Raw genomic sequence first — 13,296 nt, 5'->3', positions numbered from 1 at the left:
TTCAAAGCCCATTCTCTGGGAAAACCAGAAGAAAGCCCAGACATCCTCAGCCAGAGCAAAACCAAAGGCAGCATCCAGAGCTCCATCTCCCATTTAAAGTGGCATCCTTTGGGAACCACAGGTAGCCACTGAGTGCTGTCCTGTGGCTCAGCTTGCTCCTATAGGCTTCAGGCTCTCTCCTGCAATCTGCATGTGGGGCTGTCACTGTCACTGGCCATGCAGCTTCCAGGGCCAGAGTGTTCCATGAACACACCAGCTAGTACCTTTGTGATGTGAGTCAGAGTGTGTGTGTCCCTTCCTTCCCTTGCTGCCATTCTGACCTCTATGGAACATGTATCTGCCTTCCCCTGGTCTTGCCTTCAATCAGGCACTGGAAGAGAATAGGAGGGATTTTCCTTACCCAATTATGTTACTAGCCTTGCACATGCTCATTGCAACACTTCCTCCTGCCTCCGTCTTGACCAGGGGCATGGAATCTGACACCAGAAGCAGGATACTCTAGACCAGCAGCAGAGCATTCTTAAGTGTGAGGGTGGTTACCAGAGCAATGCGGCCCACCTGCTTCCTGCTCCCAGCAGTCTGGCCAGGCTATCCGTATCAACACATCGCACTTAAGATGCTCATTTGCTAGCCAAACAAAAGTGTTATGTAAGACTGAAGTTTGAGGGAGAATATGGGCTAGAAGTCTAAATTTGAGAGTCTTTGGCATACAAATGATATTTGAGGTTACTAGATGGAATAACATCACAAAATGTGAGTATATAAAGACAAGATAAGTGGACTGACCCCTGGGGCATTTTGACATTTTGTGGACAGATGGATGAGGAAAAGAGAAAGCAAGGGAGCCTCCTGGGGTGTGGAGAGCAGTGAGATATGTGGTGTCCTGGAAGCCAGGGCATGAGAATTTCAATAAATAAGGAGTGATGAACTGTGCCGAATCCTGCCAATAAGTCAGGTAAGAGGCATTAGATAAAATATATTGCCCCATTTCTAGAAATATGTTTCAACAAATGTCAGGAGGATAAATTAAACACTTGCTATCTTTTTGCCATGTGAAATGTCAGAGAGAAAAGTTTAGGTAAATTCTCAGTGAGCACAAAATTTATTTGTCATAGTTTGTCTCAAAAAATATACAAATGCACACATATACATGCATATACTTTCTTATTATGTCATGATTACTGTAGGCTGATACCCAGAACTCTTATTGCTCCACAGTACCATTTAAGGTGGTGTTTTGTGGAAAAAATCTAGGGGTTTTTAATGGAATCCCTGATGAGAGAGGCAGATAAGGCAGCACAAGCATACTTTGTACTTTACCTACACAAAACACTCATTAGGCAATTTTCAGGTTACACTGTACCCATCCCTGCATCACATCTGACCACACTGAGTCTTACTGTAGAATCATTTGATATTTTATCATATGGTACATTTTGGATTCAATTGATCAGCGTGTCTAATTAAGGTATATTTTATCACTGTCAGAATCTGTATATGAAAATTCCTAAATGAAAATGTCAACACATAGATGAAAAGTGCTGTTGAATTTTTTTCATCTTAGTCCACTGATAATTTCTTGAAAACACATTTTCACACACTCTGGCTCTGTTAATGAAAATTACTTTGTCATTTTATTAACATACAATGATGTTTTCTCACCTACTACTTTCTAGACTACTTTTGTAAGTATCACAAGCAATTTTTTTATTTACAGCCAATACAATAATATTTACCATTAATTTTACTACATGAAAAAAATAGGATTGCACCTGTTTGAAGACTATCCTAAGGAAATGAAAAAATACCAATCCAAAAGAACCTATGCACGCCAATATTCACAGCAGCACAATTTATAATAGCCAAGTGTTGGAAGCAACCTAATGCCCATCAGTAAATGAGTGGATCAAAAACTGTGGTACAAACACCTAAGGAGTCCGGCCAAGATGGAGGCGTAGGTAGATACTCTGTGCCTCCTCGCACAACCAAAAGAAGGACAACAACAATTTAAAAACAAAAAAACAACCAGAACTGACAGAAAATCTAACTGGATGGAAGTCCGACAACCAAGGAGATAAAGAGAAGAAACATTCACCCGGACCGGTAGGAGGGGTGGAGACGGGCAGCCAGGGAGGAGAGGACTCACAGCAAGGCAGTGGCTGGGGGATCTAACAAGGTGGCGGATTGTTGAATGGGGCAGGCCAGGCTGCAGCTAGCAGACCCCACAAGGTGGTGGCTGGCAGACCCTGTGGCCCCACATTCACACATAGATAAACTGGGAGGAATGTCAGGGGAGCGAAGCAGACCATGCAACTCAGGGCTCCAGTGCGGGGAAATAAAGCCTCAAACCACTGATTGAAAACACCCATGTGGGTTGAGGCGGCAGCAGGAGAAACTCCCAACCTCACAGGAGAGGTTGTTGGAGAGACCCACAGAGGCCTAGAGCATGCACAGGCCCACCCACTCAGGAATCAGCACCAGAGGGGCCCAATTTGATTGTGAGTAGTGGAGGGAGTGACTGAAATCTGGCAGAGAGTGGAGCAAGCGCCATTGCTCCCTCTCGTCACCTCCACTTTGTACAGTGTCACAGCACAGCGACCAGCATTACCCTGCCCCAGTGAACACCTAAGTCTCCACCCCTTTACATAACAGGCATGCCAAGACAAAAAAAAAAAAAAAAAAAGGTCCAAATGAAAGAACAGATCAAAGCTCCAGGTAAAATACAACTAAGCAGCGAACAGATAGCCAACCTATCACATGCACAGTTCAAAACACTGGTAATTAGGATGCTCACAGAATTGGTTGAATTTGGTTGCAAATTAGATGAAAAAATGAAGGCTATGTTAAGAGAAACAAAGGAAAATGTACGGGGAACCAATAGTGATGCAAAGGAAACTGGGACTCAAATCAACAGTGTGGACCAGAAGAAAGAAAGAAACATCCAACCAGAAAAGAATGAAGAAACAAGAATTCAAAAAAAAATGAGGAGAGACTTAGGAACCTCCAGGACATCTTTAAATGTTCCAACATCTGAATTATAGGGGAAGGAGAAGAGGAAGAACAAAAAATTGAAAACTTATTTGAACAAATAATGAAGGAGAATTTCCCTAGCCTGGCAAAGGAAACAGACTTCTAGGAAGTCCAGGAAGCTCAGAGAGTCCCAAAGAAGTTGGACCCAAGGAGGAACAGACCAAGGCACATCATAATTACATTAGCCAAGATGAAACAGAAGAAGAGAATCTTAGAAGCAGCAAGAGCAAAGGACACAGTTACCTACAAAGGAGTTCCCATAAGACTGGGAAGGAATAGGGAGGGAATGTGGGAGGGAGGGGGTGGGCAAGATGGAGTGGAGTGAAGGGGGGGAAATGGGACAACTGTAATAGCATAATCAATAAATATATTTTAAAATTTTTGAAAAAAAATAACTATGGTACATTTACAAAATGGAATACTAAGCAGCAGAAAGAAAGAAGGAACTTATACCCTTTGTGACAGCATGGATGGAACTGAAGAGCATTATGCTAAGTGAAATAAACCATGCAGTGAAAGACAAATCCCATATGATCTCACCTATATGTGGAATCTAATCAACAAAACAAACAAGCAAGCAAAATATAATCAGAGACATTGAATTTGGGAACAAACTGACAGTAAGCAGAGGGGAGGTAGGAAGGGATAATGGGGGGGGAAGGGGAAGGGTTTTCAGTAACATGTATAAAGGACACGGACAGAGCCAAAGGGGGGGTGAGATAGAGGGTAGGAGGTGAGGATGGCTGTGGTGGGGGGAATGGTGGGAGGAAATGGAGACAGCTGTATTTGAACAACAATAAAAAATAAACTTAAAAAAAAGAAGGAAAAAAGATTCAGAGACTATATATAAAGTATAAAAATAAAAAAATCTAAAATTAAGCACAGGTATAACTTGTGTAAACATTTGTATAGTCATTGAATTTTAGGAAATCAAATCATATAATTTGATTTAATGGCTTTTATTTGTTCTGTTATATCTCTCACTCTATCCTTAAATAGCTCTACCACTAACTATACCTTTTCCAATTTGGCTTAATTATTAAGCTTTTTGATAATAGAATATTTTAAAATATTTGATTAAGATACTTAAAATAAAATAAAATAGAAGACAACAGGAACAAATATGAAATCAATGAACTCCATAAGAGAAGCCATAGGCACAAGTTTGCAGGAATTGCACAGGGCTGCTGAGAACAGGACACTGTGGGCATCACTCATCCATAGAATCTCCAGGAGTTGGAGCTGACTCTGCTGCCCATCAGGCTTTTATAGTATTTTATATTTCCAAAAATACTCTCTTTTTTGGTGAGAATTCTCTTTCAAACATGTTTTATAATAACTTCTCCTGCATTAGTTTGTGTTCTTTATTTGTTTTATTGTATCTATAGTGTGCTGCAAGCTAGTTTCTAAGTTCTTGGAAGTCAGGGTCATAAAACATAGCAACAAGAACTAATTTTCAAAACACACAGGAAACCACATACCTCACAAAAAGTTAACATCCCCTTGAGACTGTTTTAAATTCATTTCAGTGATAGTGCTATTGATTTTTTAAAAAAAGTTTTTTCAAGTATTCTTGAAGTTACCTGTAGAGTCATTTGGGTAAAAAAAAAGTAAATAAATATTTTTATCTTTGAGTCATATTTATTAGATACACTCCTCAAATGGCATTATCCATGCGAATAACTCATCTTTCTGATCCCATTGGATATTTAGGCATTTCTTAAAAGTAACTATATCCTCCAATACCATTCTTTCTAAAAGTTGAACCTGAATCTGCTGAAGCCTCTAGAATTAATTACAATTTACAGGAAATCAAGGGGACAGAGAAAGGTGTTAATGTAGCCATGAGTATATGATCCTCAAAATCCAGCCTGAAATGTCTCAGGACAAAAAAAAAATCTGAATGCTTCAACAAATAATTGGCAAGGAAACAAATAAAAGGTAACAAAATGTATAAATCAGAGGAAATTTTAAAATCTTAGGAAACATATATATTATCTCCAATACATAAATCTTTTACAATCTTGATTCAAATAAACAATCAATAAAAAAATGAGACAATGTAGACATTTTGATCACTGTAAATAGGTAATGATATTAAGGAATTATTGCAATATTTAAGCTATTAAAATGGTTTTGTGGTTCTATTTTTATAGAGTCCTTATCTTTTAGTGATTCAAAATTTAAAAATTATAAATGAAATAATATGATACCTGAGATTGGATTCCAAATAATCTAAGGTTGAAGAAATTGGCCAAGAACACATGAAACAAGATTGGATATGGATTCACAATTGTTGCAACTTATTGATAAGTACATAGTAATTCATTATGCTATTCTCTCCTCTTTTGCATATGTTTGAAATTTTCCATGAAAACTTTAAATAGTAAATATATCTCCTTAAATAAGGAGAGACTGCCGTAATTGATAATAATACGATGCATACCACCTCAGAAGGCAGTTTCCAAAGAGGACTGTAAAAATATTCTATCCATCAAATCATCTTTGGATCTTCTACTACTCCTCCCTGCTTGGAACCTACCTTTCTCTTTATCCTTTCCATTCCTTCAAAAGTCACTAGTTTGGATTGGATTACAGGCATTTGCATATAAAGTTGTAGCACATTTTTAAATTAGAAAAAAATTGATAACTCGTTACTACTTCTCTTCTCATATCCTCAAGAGTGGGCACATGATAGAGACTTAATAAACACAAGCCAACTGCTTAATGATAGAGCAGCAGTACCTGTCCCATCTGACGGCACCGCCCTAATCCTCCAGGGCTTCATTCTAGGAAGGAGTCTTTCAATTTTACCTCTTCTTTTTTTTTAATTTAATTTTTTTTAATTTTTATTCAGTTACAATTGTCTGCATTTTCTCCCCATCCCTCCACCAACCTCAGCCAATCCCACCTCCCTCCCCCACCTCTACCCCCCCCCTTGATTTTGTCCTTGTGTCCTTTATAGTAGCTCCTATAGACCCCTCTCCCCACTATCCCCTCCCAACTCCCCTATGGCTATTGTTACATTGTTCTTAATTTCAATGTCTCTGGTTATATTTTGTTCGCTTTTTTCTTTTGTTGATTATGTTCCAGTTAAAGGTGAGATCATATGGTATTTGTCCCTCACCGCCTGGCTTATTTCACTTAGCATAATGCTCTCCAGTTCCATCCATGCTGTTGCAAAGGGTATAAGCTCCTTCTTTCTCTCTGCTGTGTAGAATTCCATTGTGTAAATGTTCGATAGTTTTTTGATCCACTCATTTGCTGATGGGCACTTAGGTTGCTTCCAGTACTTGGTTATTTTAAAATGTGCTGCTATGAACATTGGGGTGCATAGGTTCTTTTGGTTTGGTGTTTCAGGGTTCTCAATTTTACCTCTTATTCTAAAGTCTCTGTGGCAGGACATATTTAGGTCATTGTCTGAGATAAAATAGCTCTGCTACAAGTATAGAGATCTAGCTGACTATACACTAACAGCCAATTGCTAACTAGAATTAGAGTTATAATGAGTTAACTTGTACCAAATTTGGAGTGGAGTAATTTAATTCAGACCTCCTTGCCTGCTTTTACATCAGGTCTGTCTGCGCATGGGTCTCTTTATGTTCCATGATGTTTGCTGAATTGAATTAATTAGTTTTGTTGCCAGGGACATATTGAGCCAACTTCTTCCAACTCCCACATCCCTTTGTAGGTTAGTAAATAGCAGCTATTTTATAGTTTATACATGCATCTTAAGTTTGCTCTCCTTGGCTTAACTTTTTAGTTGTCCACCTTCCAAACTTTGTTCTCCTTTTTACACAAAAATATCGGGGTCCGTGCCCTGTAACTGAGGCTAGAGATTCAGACGTGAGTGAATCACACAGTCCCTGCCTTCAAAGGCTCTGTCTGCTGTTCTTCAAACCACTTGCAAATATTCTGAGAAATTTCACAACTACCACTATTCTTTATTCACTTGTCAGTTCACTCTGTAAGAGTTTTGTCCATCAAACGGTGAGATTTCACTTTGCATGCCTGCTTTAGATCATTTATAAAAATAATCCTAGAATTATTTTTAAAGACCCAGTCTATTGTTTGTCATATATTGAAGTAATCAATTATCCTTGCCAGTAATATGCTTTTTTAAAATTTTATTTTTTATCCTCATCTAAGTTTTTTCATTGCTTTTGAGGGCAGGAGGGAGGGAGGTGGAGAGAGACAGACAGACAAACAGACAGACACTGATCATTGGCTGCATCCCTAATGGGATAGAATCCACAACCAGGCATGTGCCCTGACAGGGAATCAACCCACAGTGCTTCCTGTAGTAGATGATGCCCCAACCAACCAAGCCACACCAGCCAGGGCAGTCATTTGCTTCTTAAAAGCCACCAAGTGACATTTTCCTTTTCCCATTCTCCTTGTGACTCAAATTTTAAACAATCTTTAATGTAATTTAGTCCAGACCTTTTCAATAATTTATTCACTCTTTTGCACCCAGCCTAATTTTATTATACCACACTCACAACCAAAGCAAAACATTTTGTTTTCAAGTGTAATTATGCAAATTGTGAGATGTTGGAAAAAATAGAGAAAAGTTTAAAATAAGAAAGCATAGTCACTCATAACCTCAATTGGTTATTCTTTTATGCAAAAACCCTCAAAGGACGAAATAAATCACCCCATTGTGATTCTATTAAACTCATATTTGTTTGGTTGCTTTGAGAATGTTTTTATTGGTTATGGCCTCTTCCCGCTTGTCTCATGTGAAAGTAAAAGCAAGAATTATAGTTGCAGAGTTCACAGAAACCCCTCAGGGATTCTTTGCATGTTCAGCAGAAGAAAGTATTCACTCTTAAGGTCAATTCTGAGGGAAGTTTCCACATTTGGGTTTCAGAAATAACCGGCTATGTATTTATATTACAAAGATGGTTTCTAAATGAGAATTTAGGGATTTGACCTTCCTAGCTAGGCAGAGTGGTAAACACAATGCCTTTTGTCTGTACTAAAAGATCATTTCTAATATTTTTGTTATGTTTTATTTACTCTGTTTTTACTATTGTTTTTTAGGATCTCATTAGTATGACCTCATATTCACCTCTGCATTGTATGTTCCTTTCTAACAGCTCTCTATGCTGATTACCTCCTTTGAAGAAGTCTTTGAAATTGGGAGGACAAGCAGAGCTAATGTCAAAGAAGCCCCTTTATGACCTTCGGGCAATAAAATGATTGATACTTATTACACAATGTTGATATGTGAAAAATTATTTAAGAAAGTCATAAAGTCTAGTGTTTGTGAACCAAATAAGTGTTCATAATAAAATTCTAATTTTGCATTATATATTTTTCTCCATATACCATGTAAAATAGGCAGATCTTTAAAATTCTGTTTAAATTAGGAAATGGTCATAAGCACTATTAATGATAATTTCTGCTAGAAAACAATTGCAATATCATAGTATATAATGAATTTTCCAGTTGAGAGCATTAGAATGTGAAGAGAAGCTAAGCTAGGTTACTTTTATAATGCTGATTATTACTATTATCATTTAATTATTTCTGGTCAACATTTATCAGGGATTAGTCGATAGATTTCTTTGCCAAATTTTCCAAAATGATAATACTCAAAAGATTTGTGTTTAATTCTGAAAATACTTTGCTTTAAAATATTTTAATCAAATATAAAAATATTTTATGTGAGTTTATATTATAGGAATGATTTTTGTGATTTTGATTGATTTAATATGAATTCTAAATTGGATTTTATACAGAATAAAAAACATATGAAGAAACATTGGTGAATGAGAACTGAAGTCTAAGAGACTTTGGGCCCCTTCAATAAATTTAAAGCTGCAGGTTCAGTTTGGAATTAGAATGGTCCTTTAGAAGATGGAAAATTACAGAAGGTGGCAACAGGAAGATATGATTGCAATATACACAAAGCACAAGTAGGAAGGTTTCGTAAACTCTAGATTACTAGAGACTTTGATGTCCACCATGGGTAATAAATTAATTCATTCTTTTATTCAGCCATTTAGTAATCACTTATTGAACTCTGATGTTCCAGACATGGTATTAGGAGTTCGGCATACAGAAATAAACAGGAAAACTTCCATAATTTTAAAGAGTTTATAATCCAGTGGAGATTGTGTGCAAGTAAATGGGCAACTAATATAAATAATAAAAAATGAATTCAAAGAAACCTGAAGTGAAAAGATTTAATTTAGAAAAGCCTATTGAGAAATCAAGATGTGAAGGTATGTGGGAAGAAAGGGAGGTCAGGACAAGTTGGGAGAGAAAAACTCAGATGACAGAACTTTCTAAAATGAAAAGATAGCATAGGCTAAGGTCTGAAGGAAAAAAAAAAGCATGGTGTAGCTGAGTTCATTGAATTGATTATTAGGGATCAATATGGTTTTACCAAGAACAGATCAAGTCAAATTACTCAATTCCTCTTCCTCCTTCTCCTTTCTCTTTCTCCTTCTTCTGTTTTCACTTCCTCCTCTTCTTCCTCCTGACATTTCCTAACTATTGCTGTAAATGAATAAGGCCAGTGCAATTGGTAAACCACTTCAGGAGTTCAGCAAGGCATTTAACATTTAATCTCTTTTAACACCTTTGTAAACCATATAATCGATTAACTTTACTAAAATGGTATTTCCTGATAAATAGATTTTTTTGGTTGCTTAAATTAAGATCGTGTCCTTAGTCCTGTGTAGTTGAATCTTTTTATCCAAAAGTTGGTTAAAGTTTATGAGACTTCATTTTTCAGATTTAGAAATAATATAAAATACATCAGATTGTTGAAACAAGATCCATAAGGTTTTAGGTGAAATTATGGAATAAATATGGTAAGATAAATTTTGAAAACAGTTTTCTGATTATAAAAGTAATCAGTATATTCACTGTAAAAATATTAGAGCCGTATAAAAAGTTATGTGCCAGTTATATACATACACACAAAGTTGACACATATTAATTTATTCCAGGAAACTGAAACAACTATCAAACTTGATATACGAGTATATACTTATAATTTTATGTGTATTCCATACACAAAAATGCTCTTTGAAAAGGGAAATCATATTATAATACAGTTTTTATTATATTATTTACTAATTATTGTCATATGTCCATGTTAATACATTAATACCTTATTTATCAGGATGATGGCTACATATGGCATGTATACCATAATTTAATTAACAATTTTCTCCTGCAAACATTTTGTGGCTTGACATTTATTGTGATTATATAGACCCTTTTGATAAACATCTATGTATATTCATCTCTGTGAACTTACCTATACACATATTTAAATTTCTGGAAATGGAAGTGCAAGGTCAAAGGGTAAATTACTTCAAATTGTGATACATATTGCCAAACAAACAAGATAAAATTTAGCACTCCTCTGGGACTCTGTGAACAAGCAGAGCAATTGAGAAGCACTATCTCTAAAAAACATTTTAGAGGATGTTATTCCACTAAAGTGATGTGTCTGCTTTAGTAGCCATCTGTTCGAACTGCATCAGTGAAGGATGTTTTGGTTGCCATGATGACTTGGGACATTGTGTATATTTAATACTGGACAATGCAGAGGACAATCCAGCACAATGAAAAATTGTTCCATGCAAAATACCAATAATGCCATCTTTGTACAACACTGAGCAAGTGAAATCATAGGTTAACTTTATAGAATGAGGTCTAGGTATAAAGGGAATAACACCAACATATTCACTAAAATGCATCTGTAATATTGTTTTTTAATTTTGTCTTGCAGTTTAAGGTAGAGATTGGATGGGGTGAATAAGTTTCATTTTATGTATCATCTTCTATTGATTATTAGCAATAACCTAGAGAGGAAGGAGTGATGAAAGAACTCAACAACCCCTTCTGGGTCTGGAATGTTCTCATCAGTTACTAATGCCAGTCAGGTTTGTGAGACAGGGAGGTGATAGTGCTTACAACAAGCCCAACTGTATTCTGTAGTCAGAAATCAAAACTGCCTCATGATTCTATACATATGCCTCATTTTGTCAAAGTTCCTTTTAAAGAATTTCAACCTTTAAGCACTCAATATGGATTGTGATAATTTTTAGGTCTCTTGTGGGCTGAATTGCATCCCCCCAAATTCGTATGTTGAAGCCCTAACCCCTATCATATTCAAATGTGACTGTGTTTGGAGATAAGGCCTTTAAAGAGGTGATTAAGTTAAAGTGAGCCCTAATCCAATAGTACTAGTGCTTTTATAAGAAGAGGAAATTTGCACACACAGAGATCAGTAAAGCACACACACAGAGAAGAAACATGTGAAAACACAGCACAAACGTGGTCGTCTGCCAGCCAAGAAGGGAGACCTCGAGAGGAAACAAACCTGCTGACACTTTAATCTAGGATTTCCAGCCATCAGAACGATGGGGAAATAAGTTTCTATTTTTTAAGCCACCTAGCCCACGATATTTTGTTATGGCAGCCCTGACAAACTAATACAATACCCTTATTAATATTTTATCATGTAAATTTAAGTGCTACATTTTATCATAATGAAATCAATAGATAAGACGGTTTGAATGATCTGTGTACTTAAGACCATTCTTAGCATACACTGCAGTTAAATAAAGAGCTATCTCATATACAGGTTTGAGGACCAATCTACCCCAAAATATGACTTCTATTGAACTTCTAAATCATTTCTGCACTTTCCCTGTTTTGTCATTTGATATTTCCTCTTAAAGTTACTCCTTCAGACAACTGGAAAGAAATATACACAAAAAAGTTTTTAATGTATGTTATCAGTATCTTTATTCCTTTCTCTCTTTCCATTGGAAACAGAGGCATGGATGCACTTATACAAATAGAGAAGTAAATGAAAATAGGGAGTAGAAGTTGGAAAAAAAAAAGCAAAGCAGCTATAAGGTCTCATTCACTAAGAAACCAAAGGAAGTCTTAAGCCTGCTGAGGAGAAGAGAAATTGTAATTGAACCCTGGTCTAGTCTCTCAGAAGGGTGTAATCTAAGAGAGGCAAAAAAGCCAGACTTTTTCTTCTGATGATTTAGAATAGAATGTGTCCTCCTTACTAATTGTTCAGACTTTTTCCATGATATTGTGAAGCAGGAGCTAACCCTATAGTTATGCTTTTGAAGCCTATATTGTCCTGGAATTGCTTTTACACACTGGGCCTAAATTGGATATTCATTTCCTGATTAGTATCATTCTGTGAGGCCGCTTATAGGAGAAGCTTCAAAACGCATCGCTTCCGGGTGCCCAGGGATATTCAGTACTTACTGCGTTGCCATGAGAAGCTCTAAAGACTGAAAGCCTCCTCCTTGAAGGTGTGGTCGCTGTCTGTGGACAGTAAGGCATTTGTGTTGATACTTCAACAGACAGATGGGAATGCCAGATGTACAATAAAGCAATTCAGAATTTTTGGTATTGTAATTTGAAAACAGGTGATTATGCATTTTATTTTAACTCAATTATCTGAAAACCCGTGATCATAGTTTGATTTTGCAAGTCTTTCTCCAAGATGCGGCATATTTTGAGAGCACTACAAGGTTGAGAAGACAAAGAAAACATGTTCAAAATTGCAGATGATATTTCTAAATTGTTTACAAGTAATAGGAAACTGCAGGATGATATTTAGTAAATACTCTGTAGGTAGTAGGCAATTTGTGTTTTTAATATCAGCATAATGAGTTTAAGATATTCATTGATCCCATTTTAATTACGTGGAATGCAACAAAGCATGTTAATGGGTAACCTAAGCATATAAATAACCTAAGCATATAAATCAGAGAAAATGTAAAATGTTATAAAAAACAGAGCTGTTGTAGTAATTTTGCCTCTTTGAAAAATCCCACCCAAGTTATCCACAATGACTATACAATTAATACCAAATGTAATTACAGTGAATGGAGAAGTGAAGATTTTCTGTTTTCAATTTTTCATGAGATACAGTGGAGGATTTGTTCTGGAGAGATGCCCCACAGTAAAACCTATTATGAATGATAGTACCTTAATTAAAAATAAGAAGCTATTTTACAGTCTTGTTAGTCTTCCTTTCTCAGAAATAGCTAATAGACTTTGTCCATGCTTTCCTTTCTTTGTTTTATAGTTGTTGCTCATTAATTTAATTTTCCAGAGAGTCATAACTCACTTAAATATTCAAAAAATCATTTTGTTCCAGCTAGGCATGTGTATCTTACTCATTTATCTCAATTTTGAGAGAAATACATAACATTATTTCAAATTATTTTTACTCTATGATTTTGTTCTTCTCTGTGGTTGCCA

This window comes from Desmodus rotundus, chromosome 2 (genome assembly GCF_022682495.2).
Source record: "Desmodus rotundus isolate HL8 chromosome 2, HLdesRot8A.1, whole genome shotgun sequence".
Taxonomy (NCBI): domain Eukaryota; kingdom Metazoa; phylum Chordata; class Mammalia; order Chiroptera; family Phyllostomidae; genus Desmodus; species Desmodus rotundus.
This window is presented reverse-complemented; position numbering follows the sequence as displayed.